This window comes from Typopeltis vanoorti, chromosome 15 (assembly GCF_054136105.1).
Source record: "Typopeltis vanoorti isolate ZY-2024b chromosome 15, IOZ_Tvanoo_1.0, whole genome shotgun sequence".
In the NCBI taxonomy this organism is placed as follows: Eukaryota; Metazoa; Arthropoda; class Arachnida; order Uropygi; family Thelyphonidae; genus Typopeltis; species Typopeltis vanoorti.
In genome coordinates, this window is record NC_143563.1 from 55,911,214 (window position 1) to 55,925,664 (window position 14,451).

Consider the following 14,451-nt stretch of genomic DNA (forward strand, 5'->3'; position numbering starts at 1 on the left):
TGTTTCATTTAGCAATTTTTTGAAGTAATTACTCGATACATCAAGGATATCTTTTTCTCCAGTTTTCAGGTCACCTTTATCATTTCCAATTCCTTTTACATCACTCTTTCCTCCATTTCTGAGCTTTTTCAACAGCCTCTAGAATATTTTGCCACCTTCCTGACATTTATTTTCTATGTTCTTGCTGATAAACTTTTGTTTATCAAGTTTTACAGTGTTTAGCTTCTTACATTTGTCTTAGTATTCTCTAATAGCACAAGCTGACTTATAAGCCAGGAACTTTCGATATGCTTTCTTCTTTTTCTTCACTGCATCTAACTTCCTGTGTCCACCATGGAGTTTGATTTTTCTATCCTTGCAGACAACCTCACCACATGCCTCTGGATGAATCAATGTTTTCTTCAGGACAAAATTACAATGCTTCCACTGAAGCATTATAATTTTGTATATTTCTTCAGTATTTTTTTTTTTTTTGGTTTTGTCTAAAATCTGTTCCACCCAAAAAATTAGTTTGGTTACAGAATTACTGTTACAATTACAATGTAAACAGTACAAACTATTATCACTCAGAATAATTAAATGCAATTTAATTGAATGTGAATAACATATTACAATAAAATGTTAAGCTCCACATAAAATTCTTAAATTACATAAATCTGTTTAAAATTATATAATTTTATAATGAAATCTTATGAGGCCTCACTACAGTCAAATCTCACTACTGAAAAGTAGTGACTAAAGTTTCATAGGCAGAATGCCATCATCAAAAAAAAAAAATAATTTTTAAATTCTGAGCCATCATCTCATCTTGAAAGCTGGTAGATAAGCCAACACCTGTAGACATCTGAATGAAATTAAAGAATTGTATAGAAAACTGCCAATTTGTAACTAAAGTTTACAATACTACACTAGAAGTCCAAATTTAATCACTATTACATTCATAGCTTTGTTAATATTTATCACTTCCCAAACTGCCAGCAAATATTTCAACAATACAACAGTAGTAATAGTCAAAGTACAAATCTGAGCAGTTTCGAACAGTGCACTGTTACAAAGATCTTTATTTTATAGTCTAAGCTTACTGACCTTTAATATAAAAGTTAATCTTAAAGATGAAATTCAAAAGAAAATTTGAATGCCTTTAAGGATGGAAGCAAACATTTATACAAGGTTTTATAAAAGCAAACCTTCAAGTTTGTTTCAGTTAATGCAGCTAATATGTGCAATCTTTAACTTCCATATAGCTTCAAAGATAACTTTTGTAAAAATTAGGTTGGAATATGTTAGAGTACTCTAAACCCTATATATAGCAATGATAACATTAACGCTAGACCTCCATGAAGTCTAAGACTCATCTCAGGAGGCATAAGCTGTTACCACACAAAGCCCATCAAACCACACTTTAAACTTATTTAATGTATCTGCATTCACCACAATGTTAAGCAAAACATTCCACTGATCAACCACTCTCCATGCAAAGAACCTACACCTTATGCTCCTGCTCACACTTTCCTTCTACAACTTTCAAGTATGTTCCCATGTTCTTCCCTCATTCTACAAAAACTTTCTTCCACATTAACCTGGTAACAACTCTGCCAACTTCTCTGCCAAGGGGGGGGGAGATATCATTGTCTCAATCATATCCCCTCTCTTCCTCCTATTCACAAAAGCTTTACAAACTGCATTTCCTCAATCTGAACTCATATCCCATATCAAAGACCAGTTACAACCTTGGTCTTCTCTGGACCAGTTCCAACATATCTTCATCACCATGAAAACCAGAGGATCAAATCTGTGCACAACAATCCATACGAGGCCTGATCAAGGCATTATGCAATGGAACTAAACCCTTCTATTTTTACAAGTTAAGGTCTTCCACATCATTTTCACAATCTGATGTCTTTACAACTTGCACAATGTGAACTCTGAATTTCAGATCCTTGTCCACCACTCCAAGGTCTCTTATCTCCTCAACTTCTTCCAAAATTTCCCTGCCAAGTGTATACTCGATATTCCATTGTTGCCTACAAGATTTCAGAATGTTAAACTTGGCAACAATGAATTGACAGTTCCATACTCATACAAGCTAGTCCTCCTGTAAGGCCACAACATCCACTTGATTCCTAATCTTTCCCCAGTTTTATATCATCTGCGAACAGTTGGTATCATCAGTTAATCCTATCCCAATATTAATATAAAATTAAATAACAATGATCGCAAAACTGACTCCTGCAGCACACCACTAGTGACTTTCCCCTTTCGAGGCAGTGTCCCCTATACACAACTTGCTCATACCTATCCAATAGCCATTCGCCTATCCAACTCACTAGTCTATCATCCAATCCCATCTGCTTTAGTCTGGTGGCCAACTTGTGATGTGTGACCTTGTCCAATACATTCCTTCCCTTGTTATAGTACATAAGCAAGTTTGTAAAACACGACCTCCCTTTAACAAACCCATGATGACAAGCACTTTTGCACCCTCTATCTCACCAACCTCTCCAATACCTTAATTACAACTCCAGATATGCAGAACAGCCTATTATTTGTTGCCTTAGCCTTATCACTACTTTTGTGAAATGGAAAAATATTTGGTAGCCCAAGGCTGATACTAACTCCATGGAACATACACTCAAGACGCATGTTAATGTGATCAAGTCCTATTGCCTTATTGACATCTAGCTTCTTAACACCTCACATATCTCTTGCTCACAATTAAGTCTTCTCTCATTTCATTCTCTACACTTGAACTTCTGATTTCACACTTCAGATGAAACATCCTGATTAATTGCTCACTGAGCACCTTGACTATGTCCTCTGCAGCAGTCACCAATCTCTCACTTTCATCCATTAACAGCATCTTACCATAGTCTTGCTTCCTTCTACATGCCACATATTGAAAAATCGAGTTTTTCTTAGCCCAATTTGCTAATTTCTGCTCGTACTGCACTTTTGTTGTCCCTACCAAATGAGTCACTCTCCTGGCCTGCTCTTTATACTCTTCATGCAACTGATTATTACTATTATTCATCTTGTGCTACCTCCAAAATGCCTTCTTCCAGATTTCATGCTTAATCCCTCCCCTCATACCTACCTTATTCAGCCTTTTGACCTTCAGAATACATTCATATATTGAAGCTGTTATGTATTTCTTTGTCAGTTCCCAAGAAGCATTTATTTCCTTATTGCTCAACTTCTCATTCCATGCTATAGGTCCAAGTTGTCTCCTAAGCTTGACTATCATCAGCCTTGTACTTCCACATATATATCCTTTCCTCAGAGAAGTCTTTATATAGCTAGTCACAACCCATGTGATCACTCACTCTCTCACAACTGGAGGGAAGTGCAAAATGTCACTCAATTACATCCTCTTGAAATGATCAAATCCAAAACTCAATCCTTGCATGGTTTATTTTACATACTGCCTGATAGTTGTCTCTCAAGAACTCCAGAAATTCATTTTCCTTATTCCCAAATGCCTAACTGAAGTTGTTTTTACATTTCTTCACCACCTTTCATAATCCCTGGCCTATAGCAACATCCAACTAAATATCTCTTCCTATCACCCTCCACCTCACTGCCTCAAAACCATTGTCACGATTTCTATCTTTCACGTCTACCTTATGTGGACACAATTCCCCTACTATCATCAGCAGCATTCCCCTTTCATCTTCATGGTTGAATGAAGATGAAATCATTAGGATTTCATCTTCATTCAACCATGTTTCACTTATTCCAACGATTTTGGGGCAAATAAACTCAATCAGTGAAACAATTTCATCTTCCTTATTTCTGATATTCCTGGCATCTGTAAATAAACAGCAGTTCGTTTTAGGTCTATAACCAGTCCTACCTAAGCCACTTGCTGGTTGCGATTTTCCCACCACACCTGCACTTTCCCAATTTCCACTTATAACATACATCCACTCAGTCAACTACCCTGCCCATATTCTGATCTATTCTATTTCTATGCTGTTCATTCCCATACATATATTCACTATTACTCCCAACATCCATCCAACTTCCTATGCCATGTCTCCCTGTCCCCTCTCCCTCTTTCATTCCCATTCTCTCGTACTATTACTACCGTTTCCTCTACTTCACCTCTTACTTCAGATTTCTTGCTTTCATCACACAACTACCTTGCCCATATCCTGATCTATTCTATTTCTATGCTGTTCATCCCCATACATACATTCACTATTACTCCCAACATCCACCCAACTTCCTATGTCATGTCTCCATGTCCACTCTGCCTCTTCCTCTTTCATTCCCATTCTCTCGTACTATTACTACTGTTTCCACTACTTCACCTCTTACTTCAGATCTCTTGCTTTCATCACACAACGTACTTCCATCTAGCAATAGTTTCTCAAGTTCACTCACTCCAAAAGTCATTCAAATACAATCTGTCACATCTGCATAATTCCATTCTTCCCTCAACCACATGCCATATGTCCACAAACTGCACTCCCTCTCCTCACACAGCTCCGTCTCGACTTATCACTGTCATATCACAGCAACATGCTGACATCTTTTCCCCACTATATCTTTCACTCTCCTCAATAACCTTCTGATATGTCTTTACATTTTTCTTATGTCCACTTAAATCATTTGTTCCAACAACCACCACTAATTCTCTTGCTCATTTCCTCATGACCAAAGCATGATTTGGTCATGAGGAAATGTACTCCTTATTAACCAGTCCTCTACATGTTAATATATATATATCTCTGGAAATCTAGTTATGACCAATATACAACACTAGAATCACTCAGCCATTTTCTGTTCCACTGTTAGATGAAGGCCTCTCCCAAAGTTATCCAAACTGTCTTATCTTGAGTTTTTCTGAAGAGTTGAAGTAAAGTCTTCTGTATGTCACGACTGGAAGTATATCATCTCATCCACCCATCACTTTTGTATAGCTCTTTCCATCTCTGTGATATCATTCAGATATCAACTTTGAGCATTACTTCTTGCAATATGACCTATCCATTTTCATTTATATATTTTAATGGTTGATACAATGTCTTTCACCATGGTCTGAGCTCTGACCCAAGTACTACATTATCTTCTTGAATGGTAATAGCAAGCAGTGATCCTTCCATTTTTCACTAGGTAGTCCTAAAACTGTCAGTCAATTTTTAGCCACAGTCTGCATTTCACTTCTATATGTCATGACTGGAAGTATACAACTGTTGAATATTTTTAAGGCAGATTGGGATTTCTCTTTGGAGTGTTTAATGTTTTCCAAAAGTTACCCAACCAAGTTGAATTCTTTGTATAATTTCTTCCTCACAGTCTCCCTCCAAAGTGATCTTTTGCCTTGGCTAAACATAAGTTATATCAATTTCCCCAGGGTTCCATATGCACTAGCTTTTTGGCTATTTTTTTATCATACATTTTTGTTCTATCTGTTTATATTTAATCTTTTTTTTTTCCAATTTTCTGCATTCAATTCACTGATCATTTAAGTTCTGCAGTTTCCCAAAAAGCATCAACAAATCATAGGTGATTTTCTTTCCCATTTGCTATAATTCCTCTATTTATCCATTCCAGAAATTTCTAGGACTGTTGTATACAGTTTAGGTGAAATGGTATCCTCCTGTCTAACTCACTTTTTTTTTTATAGGAAATATGTTTGTTCACAATTTTATAGATGCAGTATATATGACCAAGTTTTTTTTTTATATACACTTTTTTGGGTAGTATTAAGTTTCACAGCATGGTGTGAAACCACCCTGCTTGTTAGAGGCATGAAGTTGTTTGGCCTCAAGAGAAGGGGATTCTGGATTATCAAGCCTTTGGCTTACAATGATAAACCAAAGGCTTGATAATCCAGAATCTAGCCATTAAGTATGAACAGCATATCTTTTGTTAAGAAAGTAATACCTTAATGATAACAATTAATTGAAAGGGTAATGAACTGGAACTTAAATACACAGATTGTCTAAATATGATGAATCAATGAATATCTAATATATAGCAAAAATAACTATGCACAATTATCAAACTTTGATAAGGACAGTAGCAGCAAAATCAGTTTATATAACTTTGAGCTTTTTTTTTTTTTTTTTTTTGCTATGTTAAATAACATTCAGATTATCTATTCTATACAATACCTATAAACTAAAAACTGTTGAAATAAGGTTAGTCTTAATAACTTGGTAAGCATGAGTTTTTTCACTAAATAAAAAAAAATTTTTTTTTAGGTCACAAAGGGTCATATAAACTGAGTATTTTCTTTTGTCCATTTGGAATTAATTTGTTCTAGATTTTATCTTTAAATAATCTTTTTTTTTTGTGTGTGTGTGTGTGTGTGTGGTCTTGTGATGCATTAGCAGCTTCCCTCATTTATAAACACCAAGAGTAATATGCCATAATGTAACATCTCAATGTTCTTGAAATCCTTTCCATCTGTTTATATATAATACAGTAATCTACCATCCACCCAACCTTCAAAACAATGGCCATTCAAATTAACCTTTTTACTTTTTACACAGCGACTTCTAGTACAGAATTGTGTAATTGTACATTATCTGACCCTTCAATTATAAGAATGGCAAATTGCCTTACTGATGTGGTCGGATAAACAGATTACTGTATACAATCATTAATTTTCTTGAAAGTTAATCAAAGCATCAATGATGTCTCATCTTATATGTCGGTCTCCTAAGTCACTAATGAACTAAATCAATCCACTTAGATCTTTATCTTCCAGAATCTTTCCTGGAAGCATCAAGCACTTCTTTTGCTAAGATTTTCTGCTCCATTCTGTTTAAGTGATCATTCCACATCAGATCAGCTCTACTCACACATTCCTGATTTGCTAAAAATGCCAATGTTTTCTATTATTTTCATTTGATATGATTCTGCTATTGATGTCGTCCATTCACTAGGCTAATATTTCTCCAATCTCATGTCTGTGGTCCAGTGTATGATCAGCTTCTTTCCATCCCAACTCTCAGATTTAAGTTAATACTGGTTTAAAAACTTATACTAATAGGTTAGTGTTTGGGGCTAATTTCTCATTTCATATAAGCTTGTACATCTGGCTCTCTGCGATAAACTTTTCTTATTCTGTTATCTACTCTTGCATGCAATTTGTCATCTTCACTAAAATTGTGCCCTGAAGAACAAGATGTTTATATATTCCAAAGATTCCTCATGGAGAATGCAGTTAAAATTGCTTTTCTTTTTCTTTGACAGTTCATAATTTTATTATTTATTTTCATAAATGTCTTACTGGCCTTTGTGTCTTAGAAAATAAAGAGAAAAATGTAAGAAAACAAAGCACTATGTAAAACTAGCTAAACAAAAGTCATGGGAAGACTTTGGTAAAAACATAGAAACAAATATCAGGAAGGTGGCAAAATATTCTGAAGGATTATTTAAATTAAGGGGATATTAAATCCCACATTGTTTTAAAACCGAATAAGAAACTCGAAGATCAGAATCAAAGAGTTTAACATCATATATCTCCTAGGAGATGTTTTACATTATGGGAAATACTTAATACGAAATTTAATACTAGAGATAGTACTATTCTACTCTCTCTCATAATTTCCAGCTTTGTAGTACAGCATGTAACCTGTCCAAATTGGGACATCTGTAGTTACCTAATTCAACACAGTATGGCATGATCACTCACTAATTGGTGGCAAAACAGTCACATTCTTAAGTTACTGTTTCTGATTCAAATTTAACTCTTTGACTTGAGAGCTGGGTTAGAAATAAAACACTTAGATTGGAGACCACAGGTGAGGTTCTGAGGAACCTCAGAACTTCACCTGTGATGGATGGAGATGGGATGAAGATCACAGCTATATGATCTCCATCCCAACTTTAGCTAATTACTTGATGGAATATTTTGAACAACATATTCTGGACGTTTTTTCACCTAAACCATCAATTTAGTACAATATGTTGATGTTTTTGCTATATGGAACTCTTACCTGCCCAATTTTCATAAATTTCTTGAAAAAATTAATCTCAGGTGATATGGTCACTTAAACAGAATGGAAAAGGAAAAATTAGCAAAATGTGCTCTTGCCAGGTTGGCAGAAAAAAGACCCAGAGGAAGACCAAGATATAAATGAACTGATACCATAAAATGCATCATAAAAGACAGAAATAGAAGATTTGATAATATGGGAAAACTATTGATTGGAAGTTAGTAATGGTGTAACTTTTTTCATGAAGTACTATCATAAGATACTGTACACCCCTGAGAGTAAAAGTTGAGTTCTTAAATTTGCATGATAAATAGTACTCATGGTTTATTTTGATCAATTATCAGGATTCTGTTTTGACATCATCTTTTTTCAATATAAAAATCACTGAAATAATGAAATATATTTACACAAGTTCTTGTGCTGACAATGCATAATAAATGAAAAGTAAACAAAATAAGGCCAGAACAAAAAAAAACAGCACTCCCAAATATACAGTATTACTTCCAAGCCTATTTGAAAGGTCGAACACTCACAGAGCACAATAACTATCATACCTTGCCTTGAACATATTCAATGTTCTGGCAACACAATTCCATTCGTTTACCATCCACACAAAAATATTTTTCACTTCTTTACTCACATGACCCTTATACAGCCTCCAGGGATGACCCCCTTGTTTTTGCATCATCCATTGTACTATGCAATAATTCCTCTATCAATCTGGTAAGCTTCTCTCGCCAGCTTATACATCAATCATCACTTCTATCTGCCAAACTCTGAACCCCACCCCCCAATCTGTCCTTGTATGAAATACTCAATATTTCAGATTCCCAAGACAGTCTTAGTTATTTGGCTCAGCACTCTGTTCAATGTTTCCTTATCACCAATACAGCCAAGGTGACTAGATTTGTGCGTAGAAATCCAAATGAAGCCTAATTAGCACCTTATAGAGTGGAAATATCACCACATCTATACATGTTAGCATTCTTAACATTACAGCAGCAATTTTTGGGGTAATCCTTACAAATTTAGTGATGTGTCTCCTGAACTTCAGTTCCCTATCTACCAAAATGCCCTTGCTTGTTCTACCTCCCCAAAGCAAAGTTTCTCCAATATGATAAACCTAATTCCATCTTGTCTGGCCAAAGTGCATAACTTTACACTTATTCAACACTGAAATGACCTCTCCATTGTTCAGCCCAAGGCACTAACCTATTCAAATCCTCTTGTAACAACACATCAGAACTTCCTCACATTGTTCTTCCTAATTTAGCATCAGCAAACAACTGAAGAGCTGCCTTTCACACCATGAATATCGTTTCAGGATATTACAGATGCCAAAAGAAATTGTACAAGCAGACAGCAAGAACAGCTATGTGATCTCTATCCCCACTTTAGCTAATTACTTGAAGGAATATTTTGAACATATTCTGGATGTTTTTTCACCTAAACCATCAATCTGGTACAACATGTCTATGTTTTTGCTGTAGAACGCTTACCTGCACAATCTTCATAAATTTCTTGAAAAAATTAATTCAATAAAACCCAAAAATCAAATTTACATTGGAAGTAGAAGAAAGAAATTGTCTTCCTTTTCTGGATGTTCTCATTCTACATCAACCAAATGGCAGTCTACAGTTTAATATAGAAAACCGACTCATACTGGTAAATACATTGATTCTGATTCACATCACCCTTGTCAGAAATATGGTGTAGTCAAATCTACTAGATCTCAAAATATGTCCTACAGATTCTCTTCTAAACAAAAGAACTGTTACCAGAGCTAATTTTATCTCTAATGTAATTAATACAAAAAGCATCAATAAAATAATTATGGCTGTCATTTTAACCTGCCTCAAGAAGAAATTACCAGAATCTGTATTCCATACGTTAAAGGACTTAAAAAAAAAAATGCCAAAACTACTTCAACAGATTACCTTACAAGTCTTCCCGTCAAGCTCGTAAACTTAATACTTTCTCATCTCTCCTAAAGACAAATATCCTCCTTTCTTATCCTAGAGAATTTACAGAATCCCCTGCTCTTACAGCTTATATCATTATGAACATACCGGTCATTCTGCACAAATTTATCTTGAACATCAAGAATATATTTCACTTAAAGAATCCAATAAATCTGGTTTAGCAAACCACACATGATCTATTCAGTGGAACAAAACTAAAGTGTTACATAAAAGCTATTTTCTTCTGGTAAGACTATACAAAGAAAGCTGTGAAGCACACATTCATAATCCATACTTTAGCAAAAACAATTACCTTAAACTTTCTCAATTTGGGGGAGTTATACTGACTAATACTCACCATTCTTGTGTACAGAACACAAGAATGTTTGTATTTTTTCCTTCATGCTTACCAATTTGGTACAATATGTTGATGTTTTTGCTGTATGGAACTCTTCCCATACCAGAATTACTAGATTTTGTAAGGATTTTGTACAGCCTCTCGGATCACACCCATAACACCCTACACCAAATTGATTGGAAAAGTACCTGCTCGTTACATCATAAAAAACCTGGTATGTACGGAAATTTAAAGCCTATGAAATTTTCATTAACCACCCTAATCTTAACAACAATGGTGGCATAAAAATCCCAAAAATTTGGATGCAACACATTCAGCCCACTTAGTTTCCAGCAAACCCTGACTTCAGGCCTAAGCTAATTTTCAGTTCTTATTGGGCACTATCCATACCAATTGGTTGTAACTTATATGTATACTTATATAAGTAATTTTTTATGTATTTATTTTTATTTATTAATTTTTTTCCTTTTTGTAAAAATGTTTCTCTCCAGCTTAATTTAATTTTGTAACTTAATAGATGATGATGATAATCAAACTAGCTTTGATGTAGTAAGCTTTTTTTCCATCATAGGTCAGGCCAATAGTTGTAATGGTTGGTCAGTAACTTTAGCATGCCATATAGATTGTAGTGCAGCTTGTTTCTTTGTATATGTGTATACTCCAGATAACCTTAATGTGAAGATCAAAACATTAAGTGTTTATTTTGGTTTATATTAAACTAAAGTTTTACTCCAACAAGGTAGTTATTTCCATAATTTTCATAATGTAATGTTTGTATTTAATTGTTTATATTTAAAAATATTTTATTGATTAATTTATTTTTGGATATCTATTAAAGTATATAGAGCTACTCTCCTGCAGACCGACAGTGCATATATCATGCACTTTCAATTGAATAGATGTTCTTTTTTTTGCGATTGTTTTCCTATAATTGTACGGGAAAACAGCAATGAAACACAGTCAAAAATTCTACCAATAAAAATTTAAATTAATGTAAGTGATTTTGTTATTAATTAGTTATAATGAACTAAGTAGTCAAATTCTCCACTACATGGAGGCATGAATACTAATTAATCAGAAACCACAAGTATGGACTTTTATCCAAAATCCATGGTAATCTCTTAATCTACATCACCTACTAATGGACACATCATGGAAAGGTTTGGAGAAATATGTTCTGTCACTCTTGACATTTCTAGAATTTCTGATTGCTGGCATAAAAGCATCTAAACAAATTGCTGTTCTTTGCCATCAAAGAATAGCAAAGAATTTTGAAGAGACATCCTCATTACGCTAACGTAATCTACATGTCAGCCATTATACCTAAATTCTTGCTTGCCAGTTTCATTGAGTGCGCATGCTCGCCAAGAAGTTTGATGCGTGATTGACAGCTGACAAGGAGAGCATTCGGTATCAGAGTAACGGATGTAAACAAGCGTTTGGGAAGAAATAAGAACACAGGCCGGAAGATATTTAGATTTGGAGGAATTTGAGTTTTTTTCATGTGACAGTCGGAGGAAAATCAATAGTATATTCCGAAAAAGGAATCGTGGAACTATGAAGTTTCAAAGTGGAATAAGTATTGATAAATAAAAGAAAATATTGCTATAGATGTTTTAAAAGGAATATTCGAGGAAACTCTAATCGGAAGATTAATAGTAGATTCTGAAAAGGGAATCATAGAACTAAATTTTTTTTTAAAGTGGAAGAGTTAAGACTGTCAAATAAGCATTAGTGAATAAAAGAAGTTGCTATTTACATTCTAAAAGGAATTTGAGAAAACTCTGATTAGGAAGTTTCATCTGTATTAAGGATGCCAGATCTGTTATTTCTACTAAAAACAAGACAGAATTAAGTCAGGAAGAATAAATGTGTGCTACATAAGTGATGAGAAAGGATCCTATGAAAATGAAGAATAAAGTCATATCTTCAGAGAAGGGCCTTCACAGAGAGAGATAGAAACTGGCTATGAACATTGTCATTGTGCAAACAAAGTGTTTAGTCTAGTCTTAAGTGCAAGTTTATTTTTAAAAGGTCTTGGATCCAATTAATTCTGTAGTTAGTTATAGTATTGTAAAATTTGTTTGAAGTGTGTGTGTATATATATTTTTTTTTTTTTTTTTTTTTTTAATGTGTTTATTTTGTATTTTGGTCTTGATTTTTTTCAGTGATTTTTTTGGATTCTGAAAGAAAGAGTTAGTCATTGCACCAATTGGAGTGAACCTTTGAGCAATAAATAAATAAATAAATAAGGTACACTCGGAAATATAAATATAATTGTTGAACAGAGATCATCTCTATAGACGGGATTAATATTATGATAATATCCTCTATATAAACATCTCTTTCTATTAACAATATTGTAATAATTAGAATATAATCTCCATTAATATTTAAAAGATTTATTGTTAATAGAAAGATGTTTATATAGAGGATATTATCATAATATTAATCTAGTCTATAGAGATGATCTCTGTTCGACAATTATTTTTTTTATTTCCAAGTGTACCTTATTACCTTATTTATTGCACAAGGGTTCACTCCAATTGGTGCAATGACTAACTCTTTCTTTCAGAATCCAAAAAAAAATCACTGACTCAAGACCAAAATACAAAATAAACACATTTAATAAAACAAAAAATATATATATACACTTCAAACAAATTTTACAAAATTATAACTAACTACAGAATTAATTGGATCCAAGGCCTTTTAAAAATAAACTTGCACTTAAGACTAGACTAAACACTTTGTTTGCACAATGACAAAATGTTCATAGCCAGTTTCTCTCTCTGTGAAGGCCCTTCTCCGAAGATATACGACTTTATTCTTCATTTTCATAGGATCCTTTCTCATCACTTATGTAGCACACATTTATTCTTCCTGACTTAATTCTGTCTTGTTTTTAGTAGAAATAACAGTTAGATTCGGTGTCCTTACAGATGAAACTTCCTAATCAGAGTTTTCTCGAACATTCCTTTAGAACGTAAATAGCAACTTCTTTTATTCACTAATGCTTATTGATAGTCTTAACTCTTGCACTTTAAAAAACTTGCAGTTCTATGATTCCCTTTTCGGAATCTACTATTAATCTTCTGATTAAAGTTTCCTCCAATATTCCTTTTAAAAGGTCTATAGCAATATTTCCCTTTTACTTACCAATACTTATTCCACATTAAAACTTCATGGTTCCACGATTCCTTTTTCAGAATATACTATTTTCTTCCGACTGTCACATAAAAAAACTCAGTTTCCTCCGAATCTAAATATATGCCGGCTTGTGTTCTAATTTCCTTCCGAAAGCTCTCTTGTTTTTCTCTTTGTTACAATGATACCGAATGCTTTCTGTCAACTGTCAATCACACATCAAACTTCTCGACGAGCATGCGCACCCCATGAAAGCGGCAAGCGAGAAACTAGATATAATGGCTGACACATTGTCTCCATTAGCGACAAGTCTTCATAAAACACAACTTAATATTTTAAACTACAATAAAATCGTTTAAAGTAACAACTATTCAAATCCAGTGAGTATACATAAATTTTTAACTGCTTTACATATCGCTTTGACAAAATAATTTCAATAACGAGCACATCGCAAGTGCCGACAATGCGTGTTATGAAACTAAAACTAATAAACATACTAACATAAACAATACGTAAAAATATTTAGAATTTTAAATTATGATTATTTTTACAATTTCAATGATGGAATTTTTCAATTTATAGAAGGTGGAGGAAAGACGAGAGGGCATCCTTGGAGAATGAATGAAAACCGCAAAGAAGGATGCGAGGTCTAGATTTTTCTCTCAGATCGTGGTGCGTGATTGGAATGGATTGCATTTGGATATTGTGAGTGCCAGCAGGGTGAATGAATTCAAGAATAAGTATGATAGCTGGTGTGTATGTGTGTAGCATGTGGCCTCCCTCGATGAGGCTCTGCCTCCCTGGAGGTCTCTCTCTTTTGAATAATAATTCAAAACTATAGCTGAAGCAAGTTAGACTATGAGGCCAGTGAACATTTAAATCCTGTTCTAATCAGTCTGCCGGTTTTGCAGGATAAAAAACTCCCATTTTCTGGAAGGAAAAAAACTCAACCTGAAACAATCTTTTTGCACCATTCATCTTTTTGAACCAGATATGGTTCAAAAAGATGAATTTGTGAGGCTTAAATATC

At 34.0% G+C, this 14,451-nt stretch overlaps 1 protein-coding gene across 4 annotated transcripts in view; it reads right to left on the minus strand.

Annotated features, from left to right (window-relative positions):
• Nucleotides 1–14,451, minus strand: part of Cul1 (cullin 1) — a 371,162-nt gene that overhangs the window by 318,288 nt on the left and 38,423 nt on the right. The window lies entirely within an intron of this gene.